Below are 24,692 nucleotides of genomic sequence, written 5' to 3' on the forward strand. Positions count from 1 at the left end.
CAGCCCCATTGCCTGGGCTATTCTGGGTCCTCTGAGGGGGGAATCTCAGTGCATGCCAGAAAGCATCTTTGGAGGCAATCCAGACAGCTCTCAGTATAGGAAACCAGGAGGCCCAGGCAAGTTTAGAGTCCCGAATACTGAAGACAGTTCTCAAGCAAAAGCACCTGCCTGCTACCCAGCAAAACCAGTCCTGGACTGTGATAATCAACTACAGGCACAGGGAGGAAGTTTCTAGAGGAAAGACAGCACGAAGCTTTATATTTGAAGTCAAAGATGTCCTATTCAGGCAGCTGGAGGCCTTAGGAAGCCAGCCAAGGGCTGTGCCACCCAGCTTTTTGCCAAACTGGTTTGGCACCTGGCTTTGTTTTTGTTTGCTTGAAGCTTATGGTAATGATTTCCTAGGCACCAGGGCACAATGCAAATGGCCAAGGACTGCTCCTTAGATAGCATGCCCCAGCCGAGGACAGCACAGGAACCCTCCCCAAGGGTGCTTCCCTAAGGTCTTCAATCCCGCTGGGCTTTGAGCCTGCAGGAAAAGTACCCTTTCTAAAGCATTTCTGCTCAGCTCAATCTCTTCTAACCAGTTCTGAAAAGTATCTCTATATCTTAACAAGCTCCAGTAGCAAAGGAGTGAGGAAAACGACCTTCAGAGCCCTGACTGGTCCCTCCTTCCCACCTTCAGCAAGTGCTCGCCAAATGCCAGCACTCTGCCACTCATCACCGGAATCCCTGTGTCCTATTTCTTTTTAAATTTTTTTTTTGGTTTAGTTTTTGCACTGGTACTGGGGCTTGAACTCAGGGCCTGGGTGCTGTCCCTTAGCTTTCTGGACCAAGCCTGGTACCCTACCACTTGAGCCACAGCTGTATTTCCAACTTTTTAGTAGTTAACTAGAGATATGGGCCTCAGGGACTTTCCTGCCTGGATTGGTTTCAAACCAGGATCTTCAGATCTCAGCCACCAGGCATGAGCCACCAGTGCCCAGCTCTGTGCCTGGTTTTTAACAATGCAAGGAAAGTAGACTTCGTGATAGGTGGCTCAACCATCCGGAAGGGCTATCCTTAGCTACGAGCAAGTCAGCCTCCATAGACTCAACCTCTGTCTTGAAAGAGTTTGTGGCCAACATGGCTCAGCCATGGCTGTGCGTTGGTAGCCAATTTAAAAAAAAAAAAAAAGACTTTGTAGAGTATAATCAGAAGATCATCTACCAAGGTTGCCAGCTTTCCAAGACACAAGACGATCCAAGGCTTCAGGTAGACAAACCTCCAGTGGAGGCAAAACCCACCCAATCTGCTAATATTTATTCCTTCCCGCGCTTCCTCATTCCTCTCCAAAGCGGGGCACATTCTAGAGAGGCATGTAGCCAGCCTGACACAGAGCTTGCAGTCCACTCGTTCCTATAGGTGTCTTCCACTCTCCCAGGAGCTGGGCGTACAAGGACGCCATTCATTCCCCCTGTGGTTTCCCCTCCAGCCCTGCAGAGCCGTCACTGCAAGGCCTTTCTCAACCTGCCATGCTAAGGAAGAAGAGAGAAAACCCCGGCAGCAGCTCAGGCACAAACTAAGCACAGCTCTCCTGAGGGCTCTCAAACTTCATTGCTCTGCCTATCTCATTTCCTGAGGGCCAGGCCCCAAGGATGGCCTGGGTGCTGGATACTGTGGGGGACATCCCCGCGTTGCATTTCTGATCGCACCTTCCCAATGAAGACAGTATCCCAAGGCCCGTGACAGCCTCCTTCTTTAAGCAAATTGGGTAGAAACAACTTTACTGAGCAGAGACCAGGAACTTGTCACAGCCAGGGTTGATCAAACTGTAGCAGGATGGGCCAGCACTCCCCGGCCAGCCTGGATGCCTGGGCTCCCACCTGGTCCACGTGCATCAGTAGCGAGGGAAGAGGAGGAGGTGCCATCATGATGCCAATTCTAATTTGTTCTGAGCGCCCAGATAAGTTGGAATGACCTCAAACATCCTACCCAGAGAATCCTATTTTTAAAAATACACAAATACCATCAAAAATAGATCAAGTTATTGGAAGTATAGCAAAGAACATTTTCAAGTAGCTCTTTTGTACATGCAACCACAAAATGTGTTTTAGCACTGGAGCTAAGAGATCCTCGTGCAGGGTTCAAGGGCCACTTGGCCCACAGCAGCCTTTTAGTTCCATCTATACCACTCCCAGCTTAGAGCACCTTGAGTGTTCTTATTCTTGATAGAGTAGTATTAATCTGGAAACTGAGACTCCATTTCACCCTCTATGTCAGACTTTAAATGTGTCTTCTAGACTCTACTCCTTACCATGGGTGCCTTCTCAATTGAAACATGACCTCCTAGGTTGGGATGTGGCACTGCTATTCATAGCTACTAATATAGCCACCTGCTTCAGTGAGAGAGTACTGTGAGAGACCACTTAAATGACAGCAGAGTCACTGACTCACACCTATTCAGCAGCACTTCTGCTGCGGGGAGGGGCATAATCTCAAAACACACACACACACACACACACACACACACACATTATACATAGGATCTACAGCTTGATGCCTCTCATGGAATTGGATCTTGATAAAAAATGACAAGGTGTTCACATTGTGAAGGCTTTAAAATTTTAAGTTTCTATTAAGATAGACAACACAAAATAGCCCTTCCTAATTGGAGCTGCATCCCAGTTATGAAACATGAAGATGGCTGAGCCAATTCAGCAATGGCAGATGATTGCTGAGTTTGGCTGCTCCCTGGCTGTCCAACAAGCCTCGTTCTTTCTGGAGAAATGTTCGGCTCATCAGGTACCTGGAGGCATTGTGGGGTATCTAAAGTGTGTTGGGCATGCCCCCAACCTGCAGGGAGAGCAACAGAGAGCCAGAGTTGGGGTGCAGTTTGCAGATCTGGAAAGTTAACTGCTAACACACCTACCAGAATGTTACTGATTTAAATACTTGAAAAAAAAATCTGGCTGGGACCAGGAATATAGAGCTTAGTAGTAGAACATTTGTCTAGCATGCAAAAAGCTCAGGGTTTAATCCTCAGCACCACAAAAAGAAAAATAAATGAATAAATAACCGGGCTAGAAAATCGGGAGAGCCATATTCTTATCCCCAGGACTCAAGGTACCATGACTGTTCGGTACCTCTGGGTGATTCCAGAGGCTTCTCCTCCAGCCCAGATTTTGGGTAGTGTGAGGGTTCCTCTTGATTGTCAATTTGTTTGGATGGAGAAGTGCCTAGGAGATTAGTAAAACACTCCTTTGTGGATTTGAGGCAGGATTTTCTAGAGAGGATTAACTAAAGGGAAAAAAGACCTGCTCCAAATGTGGGTGGCAGTATCCCATACAGAAGGTCAGAAGGAATTAAATGGGGGGATTAAAAGAAGACAACTCCAAATGCAAACATCCCCCTACCTCACTCCTTCCATTTCCTGGCTGCCATGATGTAAGCTACAATGTTCCACTCTCTCCACCATGATTGGTGGAAACCATGAGCAAAACTAATCTTTTCTCCCTTAAATTGTTCACGTCAGGTACTTGGTCACAGTGAAGATAAAAGTACCTAAACCACATGGCTCATGAACAATGCAAAGCACCCTTTCACAAAGAGACAGTTAAATGACAGTTGTCCCCATCCTCTTCCTTGGACTGGTAATACAGCAGTGATACCATGTACATCAGGTAAATCATAGCAGACCGGAACATGTGATTCTTTGTACCCGTTACCTTGCCATTCACAGCTCCCCAGGAATACTCACTGGCTTTGAGACATACTCTTTATGAGCCACCTCCGAGGCCGTTACATCCCCTGACTGACAGGGAACTACAGAATTGCTGACCTTGTCCTCAGATTCCATCTGACACCCTAGAACTCTTATGTCCTGCCCTGGATACTGCTAACAACAGCCTAGGTAACTTTCAGCAATGTTCACACTCAATGTTTTGTTTTTATTTTGCTGGGAACTGAGGGCCGTGTACATGCTTATCTTTTTTTTTTAAGTTAAACCTCAAAAAAGACAGGTACAACAAATTTTTAAAACTCCTATGAAAGCAAGTTTTGTGTTGTTGTTTTTTTTTTAAGGAAAAACCACACACTAGATGCTATATCTCAGTTCCAGAATATATAGCACCTTTAAAACATTTCTCATTTATTGGCACTTTTATTTTAGAAGTTATAGATTTGTGATAAAGTAAATTTAAACTGTGTATGTACAAAATAAGCAGAGTTTTCTTCCTTCCTCCAACCTACTGGGAAAAGGCACTTCACAACTCCAAGTTTCAACTTAATGAGATTCCTTAGCATCCAGGTGTAGTGGTACATACTTGTGATCATAGCCTTTGGGAGGCATTTCAAGTTCAAGGCCAGCCTGGGCAATTTAAAGAGACCCTATCTCAAAATATGTTTTTAAAAAGGACTGGGAATATTAGCTTAATGGTAGAACACTTTTATAACATGGGAGAAAACCTGGGTCTACATTCCAGTAGTAGGCCAAGTAGAGGAATATTCCTTACAAGGTAATTAGTTAAATCAAAATTCCAATGGAAACATAATATACCACTCAGAGGGGACCCAAAAGTTACGGCCATTTTTGCAACCAAGTATAAGTGTACAACATTTTATTTCTGGAAGATCACAATCTTGGCTCTTAGTTTTGATTGAATTTGGGGAGAACTGCCCATCCTGAATGCACATACTGATTCAATGGCTCCAATATTTTTAAGTGAACATAAAAGATGTCAAGAAAGTTTTAAAGAACTCAGTCCCTTGAAAGGAGATTTACGACCTACACAGCGAAGTGCGGCTTGAAAGCACACTCGCAGGGACTGGGCCTTGGCAAGCCAACTCCAGCTGGGGAAGGGCTCCAGCCACCACAGCGCTCGAACAAAGACATTTCAGCAAGGATTGTCCTGTGGCTGTCGGAAGATTCCCTCTCCTTCAGTCCCCCATCCCGCTGTAAACATTCCTGATTTGAAAATTCTGAGAGGATCCTCTGAGCACCCTGGAATGGCCTTTCTTTCCACGCCTGAGACTTTCTATTACCCACCCCCTGGGAGAAAAAGAGGCCGTCACGTAAGTGGCAGCGACAAAGGACTTGTAGTGTCAACGTCCATCCATCTCTTTCCGATCCACATTCTGCTCCATACCACTCCACCTCCCCTTCAATCCCAGGATAGTTGAGCAGCCCCTCAAGACTTGATTTCTAGCAGATGAAAAAATAAGACAGAGAAGGCAAACAGCTGAAAGAAAGAAGAGGAAAGGAAAACAGAGCTGGCTGGCTCCATGAAAGGTCACAGAGGTGCCTTCTCTCCTTTTCCTCACCCGAATCCCATTGGCTGGTCCAGCACCAACCCCTTTAAGGACCCATCTCTTCCCCTGCCTCTGCAGACATCCCAGCGGAGACAGGCAATGGTCCATAGGAAAGAGATTATCTCCTGTGCCCAGGGCGCTCTGCATCGATTGTTTTAAAACAGTATATGTATATAATTTGAATGTTCGAGTCCTCAAAATAAATGGAGCCAAGCCCATCTGCCATCTGGCCCCATGGGTGAAGCCAAAACACTGGACTATCATTTGTAGAATCCTACGCATTCAGCATAAAGGCCACTCCTGCCCTGGGGGCTTACAGTCTAGGTTAAACAACCAACTCTGAAATCAAATATACCATTAGAACAAGTTGTTAAATTTCACACAGGGCCAAGCTTCTGTGGGATTTATATTGCTCTTACATGAAGTGCCACATGGGGTCTTGGCTGGCTTTTGTTAATTCTAAATTATTCAGCACTGCATTGATAGATGGCTGATTAAAATACTAACCCTGAAGGCATAGGCCCAGCGTTTAAAAAAAAAAAAGTCCTCTCAGCTTCATTACTCCCTTTAACAGCATCACAGCCAAGCCTCCTAACTGCCTCTGCACACCAAGGGCCTTCAATCTAAGCAGTAAACTTGTTCAACAGCTAAAGACTTAACATGGAATACCTGTGACAGGTGATTTACCGAGGCCCTTTGAGAGGCCTAGGAGAGCCAGGAAAGACAGTTCGGACACCTGGCATTTTAGAAAGTAGGCTGTTTCTTCCTGGAATATTTCTCATGTCTCTGTGCTTCTCAGCCTGTAGGGAACAGAAGCTCTCCTTCCATTTCCCCTACATTCTACAGTCCCCACTCCCTGCTCCTGGGGGGACTGGGTGTGCGCTGGACAGGTACGAGACAGCTGCAGGGAGAAGAGGTCTCTGAGACCCTGGACCAGATTGCTCCTACAACGTGAGGGGAATCTCACACAGTACAGCTCACTCCTACTACGTGAGGGGAATCTCACACTCCATCTCTTATTCAAGGTTTTACTTGGGTCTTCAACAGCTCAACACTGAGACTACAATTTTGAGGGTTTTGTTTTTGTTTTTGTTTTTTTAAGGAACACACACACACACACACACACACACACACACATTGTAAGCACACACACAAAGCCACCAGCATGCATATCAGAAACATCCCAGAAGGCCCCCACCTATGTCCCCTTACATTTTCAGCCAAATCCAAGTGATTTTTTGTTCAGTCCTCTAAGAGGCTATCACTTGTGGGTGATCTGTCTTTATGATGTCTCAGAAAGAAGAGGACAATGGCTATAGAGGGAATTCAGGAGACAGTGATAATAGCCTGAGGACCAGATGGCATGGCAGGTAGAGAGACCTGGCATACACCATCATAGCTAAGTGATCTGAGCTCCCACCACCATTAACACGGCAAGTTAGACCTAATGGGCCACCCAACAGCTTACACTGATCAGAGCATCTGACACATGGCTCAAATAGAAGACTGATGTTGCCTAAACTGTGACCTTAAAACCATCCAAGCCACGTAGGTTATGAGAAACTGAGGAAAGATTCCCGTCAGAAAGAGAGTAGAGAGATAACAAGCAGGGATATACAGCCCTGGCTTAGATCCTTTACTGTAAGGTATATTACTGAGTGACCTAGCAAGACTGGATGCCCAAATCAAAGCATATAAAAGTTCCTAGGATTATTCTTGCAACTTTCCATACACTAGAAATAGTTTCAAAATGAAGTTATTGTTATGCCAGATTTTCGGTCCCCAAAGACCACCAAGGAGCCAATACTGATGCAAGCGCACTAGAGTCTTTATTGCAAGCTCGAGCCTGGACTCCCAACCGTCACTGACACAGCAGATCTGGATTGAGAGCCCCGACCCTCAGATAGGCAGGGTTTTTATTGTGATTACAACAGGGGAAGGGTATTTCCAACTTGGCAGATACTTGATTGGATGGCATTTAGCAAGCAAGTCTTGTCCTATTTCTATTGGCTATCTACCCTTTCAGTTATCTATTTTGGCTTTGATATCAGGAACTGGCCTCGCTATCAGGAATTGACAACAGGTGGTCACGTAGCACTGATGCAAGAGGTTAGTGCAGGGGGTAGAGCAAGTCACAAATGGGTTAAGCAAGCCGTTTACAGAAGCAGAATATTGCGGTCAGGCTGACCTAGTACCAACTTTATTTTAACAATTACGACCATGTCGCACTAAGCAAGCTTGAGCGGGCTAAAACAATCCAGTACTCAATCATAAGTAAACCAGCCCAACAGTTACCATGGCATTTCTACTACTATTATGGTTATTTCTATAGTCTATGACTATGATCATTTTTTACTGTCTGTTACCATGGTTGCTACCCAGGTATAGAGGTGAACAAGTGCTCCCTACTATTTTAAATGTCAAACTATAAGAAAGTAGTCTCACGGGTGGGAGTCATCACCAGAATTTAGAAGCTGTTATAATTTTAACACTAAAACTTATATTTAGTTACTCCAGTTTTCAGGTCAGCCCTAACATTATTAGAGTTTTTTTTTATTTCTTTTTGGTTTAGGGGTGCTAGGTATACAGGACCTTGTATAATGTGTGTTTATGTGTGTGTGCACATGCATGCACGTGTACACACATGCACTAATATTGGGGCTTGAACTCAGTGCCTCATTCTCTCACCTGGCTCTTTTCCCCTCAGCTCTGGCACTCTATCACTTGAGCCATACCTCTTTGACTGGCTTTTTGCTAAAAATAAAAAAAATAAAAAATAAATGAGTCTCATGGACTTTTCTGCCCATGCTGATTTTAAAATGCAGTCCTCAAATCTTAGCCTCCTAAGTAGCTAGGATTACAGGAGAGAGCCACTAGCTACCCAGCTCTAGAGCACTTTTTTTTTTTTTTTGGCCAGTCCTGGGCCTTGGACTCAGGGCCCGAGCACTGTCCCTGGCTTCTTCCCGCTCAAGGCTAGCACTCTGCCACTTGAGCCACAGCGCCGCTTCTGGTCGTTTTCTGTATATGTGGTGCTGGGGTATCAAACCTAGGGCCTCGTGTATCCGAGGCAGGCACTCTTGCCACTAGGCTATATCCCCAGCCCCATAGAGCACTTTTTATAAAAGACATAGCCTTTTCTCTTTACTCTTCTGCCTTCTTCCTGCCTGGAATTTAGACATGGTGATGAAAGCCTGGGACATAAAAGCAATGGAACCATGAGACTGGAGCATCATACCTTCCCACCGGTCCAGACTGCCTACCTCAAATGTGCAAAAGAGTATAAACCTGCTGATAGTTCATATCACTGTGCTAGAGTTTTCTATTACAGCCAAGCCAATCAATATATGTAAGATATAGAAGACTATTGCTCTGTTCCTATTTTCCACTTTTGCTTTTCGTGGAAAGGACTTGTTTCAGGACAGGAAGGCAGAAAGGATATGAGGATGGGAGATGTGAAGAATCTCCGCCAGCAATGGGCAGTGAAGAAGTGGGCTGGCCAGAAACAAGAGCTGAGGATCCACAGGCACACAGCACCTGCTTCAGATACCTGCTGAGTCCAGCAAGCTTTCCCGTGCTCAACTGCAACAGTACCACCTAGATACTAGGTACTGCCTCCAAGATACTGGCTACCTGCCTGGCTTCAAGTAACTTTCATCTTCAAATAAACTGGGGACTTCTGTGAAAATGTATACACTTATAATTCAACTTTGTCTCCTAGTATCATTCTGCATTTCACTTCCTAATTGCACTGATTTTTATGGTCATAAAAATGAAATACATGGACCTGAGTGTCTTTCTTTAAGTTTTCTTCTTACTATTTTACTCTCATTTGTAACAATACTGGGAGTTGCTTCCTTAGGCCAGGTGCCAATGGCTCAGTGTTTGTAATCCTATCTCATCAGAAGGCTGAAACCTGAAGACTGTGGTTCAAAGCCAGCCTAGGCAGCAAAGTCCATAAGACTCCTATTCCCAATTAACCATCAAAAAGCCAGAAATGGAACTGGGCAGACTGGGAGACTGGGCACTTGCCCAACTTCTCACATCAAGGAACTAGCATAATTGGAACAACAATTTGGAGCCAGGACTCCCAACCCAGTGTTATTATCCTAAATCACACAGAGCACTGTTCAAAATACTATCAGTTTTTTTTAACATTTCCTTCCTTACTCTGTCATAAGATTATGTAATAAATCATTATAACAAGCTGGGTATTGGTAGCTCATCCTGTATTTCTAGCTCCTCAGGAGGCTGAGTTCCAAGGATCACAGTTTGAAGCCACCTGAAGCAGAGAAATCTGAAAGATCTTTACCTCTAGTTAACAACAACCACAAAATACTAAGCAAGAGGACAAAGTCCTGAGTTCAAACCCCAATATAGGTACAAAAAAATAAAAAGACTAGAACAAGAGGTTAGGTAGGAGTAAGCCAGGGAAAATGCACATCTTTTTCTCAGCCTTAGAGAAATAAACACACAGGAAGGTCTGCACTCCTCTACTCTATCTTGGCTTGCTCACATTTGTTTCAGAGGTGAAGCGGTACACTGCGCTGCTCCCCACAGTAGCCCACATCTGCCTTCCTGAGGACCCCTTCACAGCCGGCATGCCTCAGCTGAGATCTGCCAGGCCCTCCAAGAGCACACCATGGAATTGCTAGCATTTCAAATGCGCTCACTGCCAGTCCCACCCAGGTCTGCCCTTCAGATTCACAAGTAGCAAGTTCCTGCCCTGCCCTTCCAATAAAGTTGAGTTAGAGCCATTACGTAAAAGTAAGGAAATCAATCATCCAAGAGATAAAGAGCAGTACGGGCCAATGACAGGAGTGAGGGCCAAAGAGGAGATTGTGAGCAAAAGCCAAGACCATGTAATGGGTGGACATTATTTATGTAAGTGCCTAAGTATAGAGAAGTGAGGAAGGGTTACAGGAAAGCTACATTATAACCTTGGTCTTGGGAAACAATCTTACAGCTAAGATGCTGGTGGTTCATGCCTATAATCCTAGCTACTCAGGAGGCTGAGATCTGAGAATCAAGGTTCAAAACCAGCCTAGGCAGGAAAAAATCTGCGGGACTCTTATTTCCAATTAACCATCTAAAATCCTGAATTAGGGCTGGGGATATGGCCTAGTGGCAAGAACGCTTGCCTCATATACTTGAAGCCCTGGGTTCAATTCCCCAGCACCACATATACAGGAAACGGCCAGAAGTGGCGCTGTGACTCAAGTGGCAGAGTGCTAGCCTTGAGCAAAAAGCCAGGGACAGTGCTCAGGCCCTGAGTCCAAGGCCCAGGACTGGCAAAAAATTAAAATTAAAATAAAAAAAAATCCTGAATTAGAGCTGTAGCTCAAGTGGTAAAGCATTGGCCTTGAGTGAAAAAGCCAACCAGCTTCTGGCCCTGACTTCAAGCCCCAGTACTAGTGTGCACATGCACACGTACACACACACAAGAGACAGAGATAGAAACAGAGTCAGAGTGAGGGAGAGAATAATCTTAGAAATGATAGATAATCCCAACAGATATAGCATGGGCACAGCAAACTCAAGGTACATTCAGAAACTAACAGACTGACTGCCAGGGAGAAAGGGAATCCTAAGAAATGACTGAGTGCTCATCAGTACTGTGCTGTCTGATCAGTACTGCACTCTCTCTAATCAGTACTGAGCTTGGTCTAAACAGTACTGAACTCTGTCTTATCATTACTGAGCTGTCTGATCGGTACTGAGCTCTCTCTCTTGTCAGTACTGAGCTCTGCCTAATCAGTACTGTACTCTGGCTTAGACAGAAGAGCACTTCTACCTCATGTACCAGAAATGCAGAGTTCTGGTGTGTTCTAGTGTTAGTTCTTTCAGCCCGAGCCACCTGGCTGTACAGACAGGCTGCACAATCTGTGGAGAAGTTAATATGAGGGTATGAATAATCCTGAATGGACAAGCAATCATTGCACATGTATTTCACCCTTAAACCTGAAAGATTGCCATACTCAGTAAGAGTCTATCTCCTTGGCTAGTACAAAAAAAAAAAAAAAAGCTGTACTATGATCTAGATTTTTCTCAGCACATGTAGGGAGCCTTTATCTGTCAAGGGCCATTTGGATATTTATACCTCCATTCAAGGAACATATAAAATTATCAAGACAAGCAGACAGGCCACTGGCACACTCTAGATCCATCCACTAATGTGCACTTGATATAGAGCTAAGTCATCAGTGCCCAGTGTGACAGAGCTGCATCTCCAGGATACCATAGAGAACTGACACCCAAGTAAGGCATCCTGGACCTCACCAGCCTCCCAAAGGATTTGCTAACCATCACTTCGGCCTCCGTTCTTCCTCTGGGCAAGGGGACCACAAGCACCAGGCCACCCACTGTTTGCAGCACCCACACACCTCCTCCCTCTTATCCTGCCCCTTTCCCCGCTTCCCTTGTTGCCCTTCCTCTCCCTAATCCCCTGTACTCACTGACATCCCTTCCTGTCTTCTTCCAAACGCAGCCCACACTGATGAGGATAACAGGTGGGACCTTTCATGTGTCTCTTCTTCACCCCAGCTCAAAATAATCACCGCGATCTCAGAACCAAAACACATGGTAATCTGCCTTATGCTGACTTGCGAGAGCTTCATAATTCCCATTTTTAAAACCAAGTGAGTTGGAAACCTATTTCCTCAAAGAAACCAAAAGTAAAAACTTTTTTCTTGAGGTTTACTTTTCATGGAAAAGTAGATTCTCAAGTACAAATGGCATTGCCATTTGTTCTTGTTAATCTTAATACACCTTATTTTTATATTCCTTCCCAATAAACAAGTCATTTCTAGCCCTCTTTCAGATAGACACAAGGTTTCAAGGTCCTAAGAGTCCGATTCCTATTCACTAACATCCTCCAAGACACTCGGTGGCATTCCTGGATAGTACACAGCCTACTCAGACAGACAGACACCTCTTACACAGAGGGCAGCATGCCACACTGCAGACAGGGCTCTGAGCAACCACGTGCTCCTGCAACAGCCTAAATCTATTTCCTCACAGCATACACCCACTGCTGATCAATCCTCTTCAGAAGAATCCACAGAGGAGACATACACATTGGACAAGGGGAAAGGAGGAACACGGGGTCTCACCTTGCAGTCCAAGCTGGTATCAAACTTGAGATCAGCCTACCTCCACCTCCCAAGTCTGGGATTACAAGCATGTGCCACTATACCCATATAAAATTATAATCTCCTCTTCCCAGGTCAGTAAGTCCTTGTCTTCTGTACAGTCCAAGCATTTCTATGCCAAGCCTCTACCTCTAGATAAGCTCCATTTATTGAGGTAAAAATTCAGTACCGTGAAGACATGTCTAATGGGTCAAGGTAGACTCGACTCTTGAGTCAGTAATTCAGCAAAAGACACACAGAACTTAAAGTACCCTCAAAAATCCCTCATACTGACAATCCTGCCATCTCAGTGAGATATCTCTACTTTTTAAAAAATCTTTTTAACCAACCATAAACTGAAAGTCCCCTAGTGATGCCAGTCACCACAAGCAATCTGTGATTCTAGACAGAGGACTTTGTCCTCCTACGTGTTTGAAGGCAGAAAGAAGAAAAGGCATGCTGAAGGACTGATGGGAAAAGCAGGTACCAAGCCACAAAGGGAAGAGCAACAGGTGAGCCTCCCAGACCACTGACAGCTGCCATGATGCCTGAGAAGCCTCAGCAACCCTGCCCAGAAAGGTGCCACCCCCCAGCCTTGTCAGATCCAAAAGGCAAGGATACTGGCAAAATACCTCCTTTTTACACTACTCCCTACAGTGTGATTGCCACCCTCCAGACTTATTACACTGTCACCGTCAGCAACAGTGATGACACCTTACCACTGACTCCCCCACGGCTGTGCTTGGCAACAAGCAGTCTCGAGTGAGCATGTGTCTGTCATTCATCACTGCTCCCAAGACTAAGCTGCCCACGATGAAGCATGGAGGACATTTCAGCTGTGGGGATAGGAGTTTGTGTCATGCACAATATACTACACAACAGAACCTCAGATGGACCACTGGATATCACCCACCAACTTCACAGAGTCAGGTGGCCCAGAGCAAAACCCATGTCTCTTCACACCTGTGTAACACCTGTTAGTATACTGCTGAATATCATCACACACTTCCCTGGTGTGGTGCCATGACCTAACCACTAACCACTGTTTCCCATGGTGAATAATTAGGTGAAAACCACAATTCCTTAGGTTGTCTACTTTACACAGTAATTTGACAAAACAAAACCTGGAAATGCATAAACACAGCTTTGTGACCACTGGTAATACACAAGTAGAATAAAGTGAAGTATTATTGGAGTGGAAGGGGATTACTGCAGCTTGAACTCAGGATCTGTGCACTGTTCCCTTAGCTTTTTTTGCTCAAGGCAGGCACTCCACCACTTGAGCCACAGATCCACTTCTGAGTTTGTGCTGATTAATTGGAGATAAGTGTCTCATCAACTTTCCTGCATGGGCTGGACTCAGAACATGATCCTCAGGTCTTAGCCCCCCGAGTTGCAAGTCTGATTGCAAGCAGGAACCACTAATGCCAGGCCTTAACATGGGACTGTAACTCCTAGTACTCAGCCAAGAGTCTACTTATCACCTGTGACAAATGTGGTAACAGGGAAAGGCTCGATTCATTTGGCTGGCACTGAGCTGTGCCATTTCAGATGCACGAGTCACTGTTCTAGGTCTTCAGGTTTTTTGTCCAGCCCCAAACACATTATTTCTTGGCAAGCATTTAAGTAGTTTCTGATTTCTGAGATGTTCACATTGCAACCTGAGCACAATTCAGACAGTGCCCTCAGCTACTGTCCCAGTGCATAGAACTCTCCACATGGCTGAGTCTTGTGTAACCTGCAGCCTGCACAGTGGGGTTCAGTTACAGTCAGAGTTCAGGGACATTAACACAAGGGGTGACCCCCAAAGGCTGTTAGGATGGATTACAGAAGGTTAAGTAATGTAAGGCTAGGAAGGAAGGAGAAGGTGCCAATGGAGAAGAAGGAAAGACCTAGAACTTTTAGTAGAGATAGACAAAAATCTAAGACAAATGAAGACCAGGCTTGGGCTGGGGATGTGGCTTAGTAGTACAGTGCTTGCCTAGCATGCATGAAGCCCTGGGTTCAATTCCTCAGCACCACGTAAACAGAAAAAGCCAGAAGTGGCACTGGGGCTCAAGTGACAGAGGCTAGCTGTGAGCAAAAAGAAGCCAGGGACAGTGCTCAGGCCCTGAGTTCAAGCCCCAGAACTGGCAAAAAAAAAAAAAAGACCAGGCTCTTTCTACTGACCAGAGTTAGCCCATCTCCAGCATTCTTTTTAGAGTGAGCAAAAGCAGATTTCAGCTCTTCCAGACATAGAAACTACCACCAGTATGTGCAGCAGAGATTGAGGTGAGTCAGAAACTAGATGAGAAACTATAGGAAAAAATATGAACTCCACAAATAAACACAGCCATGCAAGAAAAGATGTCATCAAACCTCCAAACCATACTGCATGGGGTAAAATGTAGCAACGATTTTTCACTCCTTCTCTGGAAATGTTGACACACCTGGGTAGGTGCTTGTAACATCCACACTTCTCGTGGAGACACATGACTCCCAGAAAAGGTATAACCTCAGGAAGATCCTGAGGCTAAAGGGGGCCAAGCCTCCTAGACCAGGGACAGTCGCCTGCTCCGAAGAGGTCGATCTAAAGGCTCAACACTAGCTTTAGAGGTTTGGTCCTCTGTGGCAGGGAGAACAGTTGATCATGGAGCCAATCTAAACAGGAACTGGAGATTCAGAAAAGGTATCAACTCCACGGCTAAGGCAAGGAGACAGAGAGAAGCCAAGGCCCAAAGAAACCAGATCTTCCTGATGACAATGGCAAGGATGAAATTCTGCTAACACCATAATCACAGTCTCAAAGCCACAGCATCTTTCTTTTTTTTTTTTTTTCTGGCTAGTCCTGGGCCTTGGACTCAGGGCCTGAGCACTGTCCCTGGCTTCTTTTTTTGCTCAAGGCTAGCACTCTGCCACTTGAGCCACAGCGCCACTTCTGGCCATTTTCTGTATATGTGGTGCTGGGGAATCGAACCCAGGGCCTCATGTATATGAGGCAGGCACTCTTGCCACTAGGCCATATCCCCAGCCCCCACAGCATCTTTCTGGTCCCCTAATCTAGTGCTGGCCTACTAGGCCAGGCTATCACCAAGTAAGGCTGGTTCCTAAGAGATCCCCATCTCTATTAATACTGAAAACATTCTTAGAATAGAGCTTGTATCATGAGGTGACCTTTCCCCTAAAATAGCCAGGAAGATCAGACTGGTAAAGGCATACCTAGAGTATCAGCATGAGATGCTCTTAGAACCAAGGGGAAAGCCCACCGCCATGCTCTGCAGGGACTCGGATGACAAGGGAACCTCAGAGTTAGGACCTTAGAATCCCTGTTTGTTCTTTTCTCCATGCTTGAAAGACAAGCATGGGGAAACCCAGGTTTCTCTACTGGTGCTAGTGCTTTGTAGGGTTAGAGGGCTCAAGCCAAGGCGGACATCTAGCCCAAGGTTAACCAGCACCCAACATTCCCTTCTCAGCCCTGGGGCTCTCGTCCCACAAGGCTCTGAACTGGAGTATGGCTCCCTAAGACAAGACCTCCTACTACAATGGGCCATCACCAGCTAAGTTGGCTCCTGTTATCTCATTCCAGGTCATCAACAAACCTCTGGGAGGCATATCCATTTTTATTCTTGCCTTCGAGCTAACGGAAGCCTTGAGGGTAGGGCTAAGATTACAGAGCAGGGAAGTGTAGGCCACGGAAAATAATATTCTGAGCCAGTGGCTGTAATCCTGGCTGTTCAGGAGGCTGAGAACTGAGGATCGTGGTTCAAAGTCAGTCAAAGCAGAGAAATCCAAGAGATGCTTACCTCTTATCAGCAAAAATGTGGGGCTCAAGAAGTAGAGCACCAGCCTTGAACAGAGAAAAGTGAAGCAAGACTGTGAGGCCCTGAGTTCAAGCCCTACACTGACACGCATACACCCCTCAAAAAAGATTATATTCTTAATTGCTATAAGATATTTCTTTAATCATGGGAAAATATATACGACAACACAACACCATAAGCATTTTAAGCCTCCCATTCAGTGGCATTCACATAGTGGTGGAAACATCTCCAACATGCATGTCATGCTTTTCATCCTGCAATACCGAAACTCTGAGCCCATTAAATATCAACTGTTGACTCCCGTCTGGCTCCTGTTTGGCTTCATGATTTTGACTACTCTAGATGATTTATCTCTTTCAAACTGGCTTATTTCACTTAGCAAAATGCACTTGTGTTTGCAGCTAATGTCAGAAATTCATTTCTTTTAAGGCTGAATATTCTACTGGAAAGACATATTCCATCTTGTCAATCCATCTAGCCTTATGATAGATACTTGGGTGCCTCCTACCTACTGGCCGCCATGAAAAAATGTTGCTCTGCACCCTCTTTTCATATCGTACCTCCACTTATACTTGGTACCTAACATCCTTTCTGCCACAGTGGAAGTACAATGTACCCTTCCATCTTTCAAAGGAACATTTTAGGGAAGTAGGTGGACACGTTTTCCATGATTTTTAAATCAATAGGTATTTTTTCTTGCTATTGTACAAGTCTTAATATGAGGCAATCACATATCCATGTATGAAGTTAACTGCTTAACATATATAAAATTTAAATGGACTGCAAGTCAATGTAACAATAAAATTCTATGTGTCTTAAAATTTTTAGCTCAGTGAGCCAGAGATGCGTCATTTAGAGTATTTCCCTGACGGCCTCCAAGGCTTTGCGTATATTGGCCATTGAGAAAGTTCAGAGCTCAACTTTAACTCCAGAGGATGAGCAGTAGTTAAGATCACAAAACTAGCATCCACACTTGCAAATCACACGTTGTCTATAGAAGCCGTTAGGTCAGTAAACCTGTGCCTTACTCCACTAGTCCCAGTTTTTTAATGACCTTAGGCCCTTTCTGAACAGAAAGTCTGTCTTCCAAGCATAATGATATTGCCACTGGAGAGCTGGACCACAAGAATGCATCAGACTGGAAGGCCACTTCAGAAGAGGCGTTGGAAAGCTGCAACCTCCCCATCCCTCTGCCCTCCCAGCCGCCCGAGAGAAGCCATTCACTCCGAGGTGAACCATCGGGCACGTTGGTCACAAACAGCACATCTTAAAAGCACTGCCACCATTGTAGTGTATCAGGAGTGTCTCCATCATGCACAGACACACAATAAAGTAACGCCAATTAAAAGAGCAAACAGCTTGATAGCTAGGAAACATCAGTGTCTGGGGAAGGAGACACCTATTTTCCTTATTTTACAAATAAACATTATTAGCCCTCATTAAGGAACACAGGCAAACTGAAGAAGTAATTAAATCTGATGAAAAGTGGTAAAGCAATTTATCTCCTTCCAATGTACTAATAGTCCCTAATGCTTACATGGTAAGAGAACCACTGGAAGAGCCCAAGGTCAAAAGACTACTTGGGGGGAGGGGTTCTTCCTCCCATCTCCCAGACTCGAACCCAGGCAGCAGGAAGATGCTCTCTGTGTGTAGTTCAAGTGATAAATATAAAAGGCACTCTGATGAAAACTAAGATGAATACCACATTTTCCTGTGGATGTCTGAAAACTGACCCAGTTGCTACTTTTTCTCCCCTGATTTTCTCTGTGGTGCCTCTAAAATCCACGTTTGCTCTACTCAATCAATGTAAAAAATGGAGATTTACATTTGTTCCTACCCACACCAGGCAAATACCCATGATTCTGGATAAGACTAAGACCTTGTGAGGTAACCAGGGAAGTAACAAATGATACTTTTCACATAAGTGATAACCTTGGAAAAGTTAAAGACAGAAATATACAGAGACATAGACACAGATATAGATATAGTTGACCAGATGGGTAAAGTGCTAAAGTGCTAGCTGGGAGAAAAAAAAGCTGAGATCACAAAGCTCAGAGTTCAGGCCTCAGCATGGGTGTTCACACATGCACCACCTCCTACCACCCCCACACACATACATACATACACATACATACACATACACACACACACACTTGCGCGTGCGGTAGAATTATTCTTAAAACACAAAAATAAATGTTAAAAATAAATCCCACAGAGGTTAGTATGGCTCAATGGTAGAGTGCTTATCTACAAGGCCCTAAAACACACAAATACACACACACACACACACACACACACACACACACACACAATTTCAGTGATTTAAAAATGAAGACATTTACCATGATTTGTTTGCAGAAAGTGAATCAGAGCTGCAATTAAAATGTCGGGCACCCGTGTCTCACATCTGTAATCCCAGCTACTCAGGAGCCAAAAATCCTAAGGATTCAGATGGCCAAGAAACTACACCAGGTAGAAAAGTCAGTGAGCCTCCACCATTGAAGACACCAGCAAAAAGCCAGTCTGGAGTTCTGATTCAAGTGGTAAAGTGCCAGCAGAGTAAGCAGGCTCAAAATCTTGAGTAACCCAGTATCACCAAAAGCAAAAATGAAGGAAAAAATATACACATATATGATCAAAATTGCATGTAACACTGGGATATTCAAACACATAGATTGCTTTATTAGTTTTCACATCCCCCAATGTTACTCTGCTGTAATTCCACATTCATACCATGTGCTGAGCCTTAGAGGTATGCAATAAAAAAGAAAAACATGTGTAATTATCTCTTGACAAGGCCCCTGTTCCATGGACTTCCACAAGTACCAGAGGAAATAGATCGTCTTTCCACTGGGCCTTTAAACCAATAGGCCCTCAAAAGTCACAGGAGAATATTACAGTAAAGTTGGGTCCTAGTTGAAGAAGGAGGGGCCTGGAAATGGGGGGAGGTAGGGAGTGAGATTTAAATCAAGTCAATGACATTTGTTGAGTGCCTATTGTATGCCAAACCCATTTTGAGACTTACGCAGAGCATGGGCATTTCCAACCTAGGTTTTCAATGAGAATAATTCTTCAAATCCAGACATTCAATCATCAACTGCAACTGTGATCTCAAAAGCTTTCAATTTGATTTTGTAACTTTATTTTGCCTCGTTGCTCATTCTATTCTCAGCAACATCGCCTATGATGGTGCAGAGTAACAAAACAGGTATCTGTGAACACGGCATCCAAAATATTAGATGGTTAATAGTACTGTCCCTGACTCTGAATCCACGATGCCACAAGTTCCTAGATATGTTAGATTCTTTTTCCCTTGTTCCTAAGTTTTCATCACAATTTTGTCATAGTTTTATCATGAACAATACTGTTCATCTTGTCTTAGAAATTTGCAAAAATGTTACTATTCGGTATATGTTCTCCAATGACACCTAAACAGGGCACCACAGGAAGGACGGTAATACTTCCTATGAACATGTCACTGGGCTGTGGATCTGTGCTAAGATCTAGGTGGGAAGTTAGGAAAAGGAAGTTGAATCTGTTGGGAATGAATGACTAGGACATGCAAAGTATAGACTGTGAAATCTAGTACAATTGATCATTTCCTGGGGCAACTTGTCATTCCCAATGCTTTCTCCTCTCAACTTCCCCAAGACACCCAGGAATCAAGTCCCACTGCGAATGGAAACAGCAATCTACTGCCCAGTGTCCTTTCTATCCTTGCTTGTAAGCTGGTCTCCATCCCTGAGGACTTGTGCTTCTTGAGTCTTTTAGCTGAATGCTGAAGGCATCTAGATGTTCTTACTCCTCTCGGGACTTTAGGCCATACTGCATTTGAGTCCTACAAGAGCAAAAACACTTGGGCAAATCATTCCCTTTTCAGGGTGGGCCCCTGCACTACTACTCAAGCCACAGTGATATGAGCACTCGTGTCCCCATCTCCAAGTGGACTGACATTGGGAGTTCAAAGCTACCTGACACCTTGGCGAGGCTTCTGCTCACTGCTTTGCTGCCTTCCACAAGGTTATTTCCCTTGATGGAGGCTCTGGAACACCATGTGTGCTTAAAGGATGCTGAAATGTGCAGGGTCCTTTCTATCTAAGTGCTGTTTACCTATCATTGCCCCCTCCTTCCTTGGCAGTCCAGGAAATCCCACCCATATCAGAGGAGGAGTGAACCAGTTATGGATAAAAGAAGGCAGATGGTCTATCCTGCAGTACTTTCTTTAGGCCATCTGCTGCTTTGGATTTCTTTGCCATCAACACACCAACCCTGTGGGCATCTTGGTGATTCTTAAGACTATTCCAGGACTAGGGGTATAGCGCAGAGGTAGAACACCTGTCCAGCAAGACGGAAGCTCTGATTTCAAATGCAGGTATCATCCCCGCCCCCCCAAAAAGGGCCTCTAAAAGAATCTGATCAATTTCCTTAGGCCAGATAGTTCAAAGAGATTCACAACTTCAAGAGCCTAAATGTAGCAAGGAAAAAGGAGTCCCTAGCATTCAAGGTGTAGACACATGCACACCTGTCATTCTAGCTACGGGAGCAAGGGAACAGTCTAGAGGTCAGACTGGGCAAAAAGGTCAAAAATATCCACAGCAAAACAATAAACTAAGGCTACATACAGTTCTGCAGCATTTCCTCTACAATACCAAGAAATTGAAACCAACTTAAATGCTCAACAAAATGAGAATGGTTTAAAAACAAACGTCACGTCACATGTCATACAGACAACAAAATGGTAAAATTGGCCTGGTGCTGATGGCTCACACTTGTTATCCTAGCTACTCAGGAGGGTGAGATGTGAGAATCACAGTTCAAAGTCAGCCCAGGCAAAAAAATCGGTGAACTCTTTATTTCCAATTAACCACTAAGAAGTCAGAAGTGGAGCTGTGGCTTAAGTGCTAGAGTGCTAGCCTCAAGCAAAAAAGCTCAGAGACAGCACCCAGGCCCTGAGTTCAAGCCCAAGGATCAGTGTTTAAAAAAAAAAAAAAGATAAAATTGTCTTTCTATGTCACCGGGGGTGGGGGGAAGGGGAAGGTATCTACAGATAGATTCAGAAAAGGGAGTACAGGATCCCAATCTTCTTAAAATACACATTGTCTATAAGTCCAAAGCAGCTTAACTCAATAGAAATAAACTGCAAAGCACGGTGCAGCAGATATGGCCCAGTGGCCCAGCACTTGACTGTCATGCTCAATCTGTCATCCCCAATACTGTCAAACTCAACAAAGAACTAGAACCCAGATGTGGTGATACACATCACACCGTCACACAGGAAGCTGGGGTGGGAAGATTGTGAATTTAAGGGCAGCCTGGGCTACCTGGCAAAACAGTGTACCCCAAAATAAAAATAAGTAAAATACAAACCACAAATATAAGGCACATATGTAGCATTACATTTTCTATTAACACCTTAAAAATGTTTAAGAGGAAAGTTGGGTAAAATGGTTTAGCCCAATTTATACAATATCAAGATATGATTGGTGAATTAAAAGAGATATTTACATTCACTTTCCTTAGTAAGCCTTCTGGTACTTTCTACTTACAGCCGGGCTCTCAGGGGCTTGGCGGCCTTGCAGTGTGACAGCACTGGACAGCACTGGCCCAGAGAACAGGCTGACGCTCATGGGAGAGGTTTCTGAGACTGGGACAAAGAGCCTTTGTCTTTCTGGTAGTGTATGAATTGCTTCAATAATCATTTGTATTAAGAGGAAAAAGGAGCATGGTTAAAAAAATGCTTTTACATTTTGCTTCTAAGTGATAATAAGAGAGCAGAAAGTAATGCTTACATTTACCACTTTCTTTTCCAAGTGTTTCTGCTCCTGCCGGGGAGGAAGTGCGTGCAGATCCCGGGTCGTCTGCTGCTCTGGCAGTGGTGTGTGCACAGCGACCCTTCCGTCATCTCTCATCAAGGCCCTGGCCATCACTGCCCATGCTGAGGAGAGGCGAGAGGAAAGCCTCCAGCGCCCAAACCAGCCACCAGCCAGCAGTTACCAGGCTCACACGGTGTGCCGGACACAACACGTGGAGTATGGACATTTCATGTGGGTTCCATCAGGTCATTGAACCTACATCCACACTCCTCCCACAGAGAGGGCAGCTCCCCAGTGCTTCAGGTCTAGAAATCAAGACTGAGAACGTGTCTGCTGATTGCTAAAGGGCACTAGGGGATCCTAAATGGAATCTTGGCCCAGAAAAAAGGCTATGAATGGAAAAGCTAGTGACATTGCAGTAAGGTCCATACATATCCTGTAGTATCATGTGAACATTCATTTCCTAGTTTCGCTCACTGCACTTTGGGTATATGAAGTGCTAACGTTAGAGAAAGCTGGGGAATGCACAATGAAGTGTGCTATTTTGGTAGCGCTTCTGGAAGTCTAAAATTACTTCAAAATAGTTTTAAAAAATAGTGTTATTACTAGGCCCAAAATATGCCTAGATCATAGCCCTGTTCCCACACATTACACAGTCTCCCATATCCTCTTCTGACACAATTCTTCCCAGCCACTTCCCAGATTCAAATCCCATTGGTTCTTCAAGGACCAATCATGTCCTATTGCCCTGAGGGAAGCCTGCCCTCTACTGACTCCCTCCAGAAATAAACCCACAGAGAGCCTGTAACTCCTAGTACCCCTCTCCTCTCCTGACACACAGAGAATCCTGCATTGTTAGTTGACTTTGTATGTTTAGGTTTTATCACTAAACCCACTGGGAGCACCACAAATGTTTGCTAATGGCCTCTGTGCTCCTGACAGCCAGCCAGGGAGATGAAATGTCACCTAAACTACCCAGGGGAAGGCAAAGCAGGGCAAAAGCCTACTCGTGGACGCAAGTACTGGCAGTCAGGATGTGCCACGAAAACTGGTGACAACTTTGTGCAAATTGGAATCCTAATGGTTACCATCAGGATGAAGAAGGGCCCAAAGGAGCACAAAGGAAAGGTAAGGTATTCAGAGAAGACTTGGGAGGAAGAAAGCAACATTCGCAGTAGACTGTGGTGTCTGGGAACCCACAGGGCCACAGTCCTTGAGCTTCCTTATGCCCTGCTCTGCCAAGCCATATGACTTATAGGTTCATTCAGGTTCCTGGAATCAGATCCTGAGATGAGAATGCCTGCCCAAGACATTGTTTAGGCACTGTTCCCAGGAATGACTGGAAGAGACATAGGACAGGACAAAAGGAATGTAAAGCAAGGGTGTGACCCTGAAAAAAATCCCCAAGTAAAGTAACTCCAGCTCATCCCTGCAAAAGACTTCTGGAATCAATACAGGCCATGCTTTGGAGCTGTCCCACAACCAAGTGGGGAAGAAGAAGCTAAGGTTGTTACACAGCCACCATTTGGGGACAGCTTCCCTGAACAGGATGCAAGTTCTCAGGCCTCCCTGTGCACAGAGGCACACGACTGCAGGAAGTGTTGGTCAAGTGACACAGAAGCAGGCTATTGAGAGAGGATGGAGAGGAGGAGAGGGCCACATTAACAGCATCTCCTACCACAGCCCTTCAAATCCTCAGGGCTTTAACACCAACACTACTGGTTGGAAAGAGCATCTCAGAGGCCAACAGTAAAAGATCATCAGTCACTCCCAGTGAGATGGGGGAAGAGGAAACAGGGCTCTGGCTGCCTTAGGGACTGCTACTTGAGAAAAACCTGCTTATCTGGTGCACAGGTAAGGGAAAGGCAGAGGACACCTGTCTTTTGTCAAAGGATTGGCACACACACCAGTGCTCTAAGACTCCTGGCTCTGAAGCTGCCAGACACAGAGTGTGTTGGCCAGTGAAGTGACGTCCTAGTAGCACTCAGAAATGCACGGCTAGGGTGTGGCCTGGTATGCATAAGGCCCTGGGATCCAACCCCAGCACCAGTACCACCACCAACCAACACACAAAAAATGAAAAATCTCTGCTCACATGCTAGCTGTTAATTAAAAGCCAAGTGGAAAAATAAGAACTATTTGAAGGCACTAGTTTAAGTCTAAGAACTTCCCAGTCACCCTGCTGACTAGAATCAAAGGTATATCCTGAATGTGGCATTTTAAAAAGCAATATGTAAATTTTTCATCCAGAAGAACCTATTATTCTCTCTAAAGGAAAGGCGATGTATATTTTTAAATCAGACTATTTTCTGCAGTCATCAAAATCAAATCATATTCACCGTGCCAGCTCATGCTTGTATGTTTTCCTGGAACCTGTACAAATCAAGCTCACTGTCTTTTCTGGTGGTTGGAGTCAAATACTGACACTTGCCACATCTATACCTTGTGTGACAACAGAGCCCACAGTCAACTCCACCTTCTGTGACAGCAAGTGAGGGTGATTCACCTTGACATCACCCTGAAAGTTGTCTTTCTCCACCTTCACTACAAAGAAAGCAATTTCTTACCAGGCCTGCTGGTGTTCACCTGTAATCCCAGGTGGAGACATAGGAGAAAAGATCATGAGTTTGAGGCCAGCCTGGGCAAAGGTTGTGGGAAAATTGAGT

At 44.8% G+C, this 24,692-nt stretch overlaps 1 protein-coding gene and 1 long non-coding RNA gene across 3 annotated transcripts in view; both read right to left on the reverse strand.

Moving 5' to 3' along the window:
• Myo5b (myosin VB) overlaps window positions 1-24,692 on the reverse strand; it is a 281,784-nt gene that overhangs the window by 253,312 nt on the left and 3,780 nt on the right. The gene's annotated exons all lie outside the window — the stretch shown is intronic.
• Window positions 16,403-23,185, reverse strand: LOC125364173. The gene is made up of 3 exons (XR_007213431.1): window positions 23,175-23,185; window positions 22,801-22,803; window positions 16,403-17,408 (listed from the first exon to the last, which is right to left on the reverse strand). It is a non-coding gene; the product is annotated as an uncharacterized LOC125364173 (long non-coding RNA).

This window comes from Perognathus longimembris, chromosome 15, assembly GCF_023159225.1.
Source record: "Perognathus longimembris pacificus isolate PPM17 chromosome 15, ASM2315922v1, whole genome shotgun sequence".
NCBI classification, from domain to species: domain Eukaryota; kingdom Metazoa; phylum Chordata; class Mammalia; order Rodentia; family Heteromyidae; genus Perognathus; species Perognathus longimembris.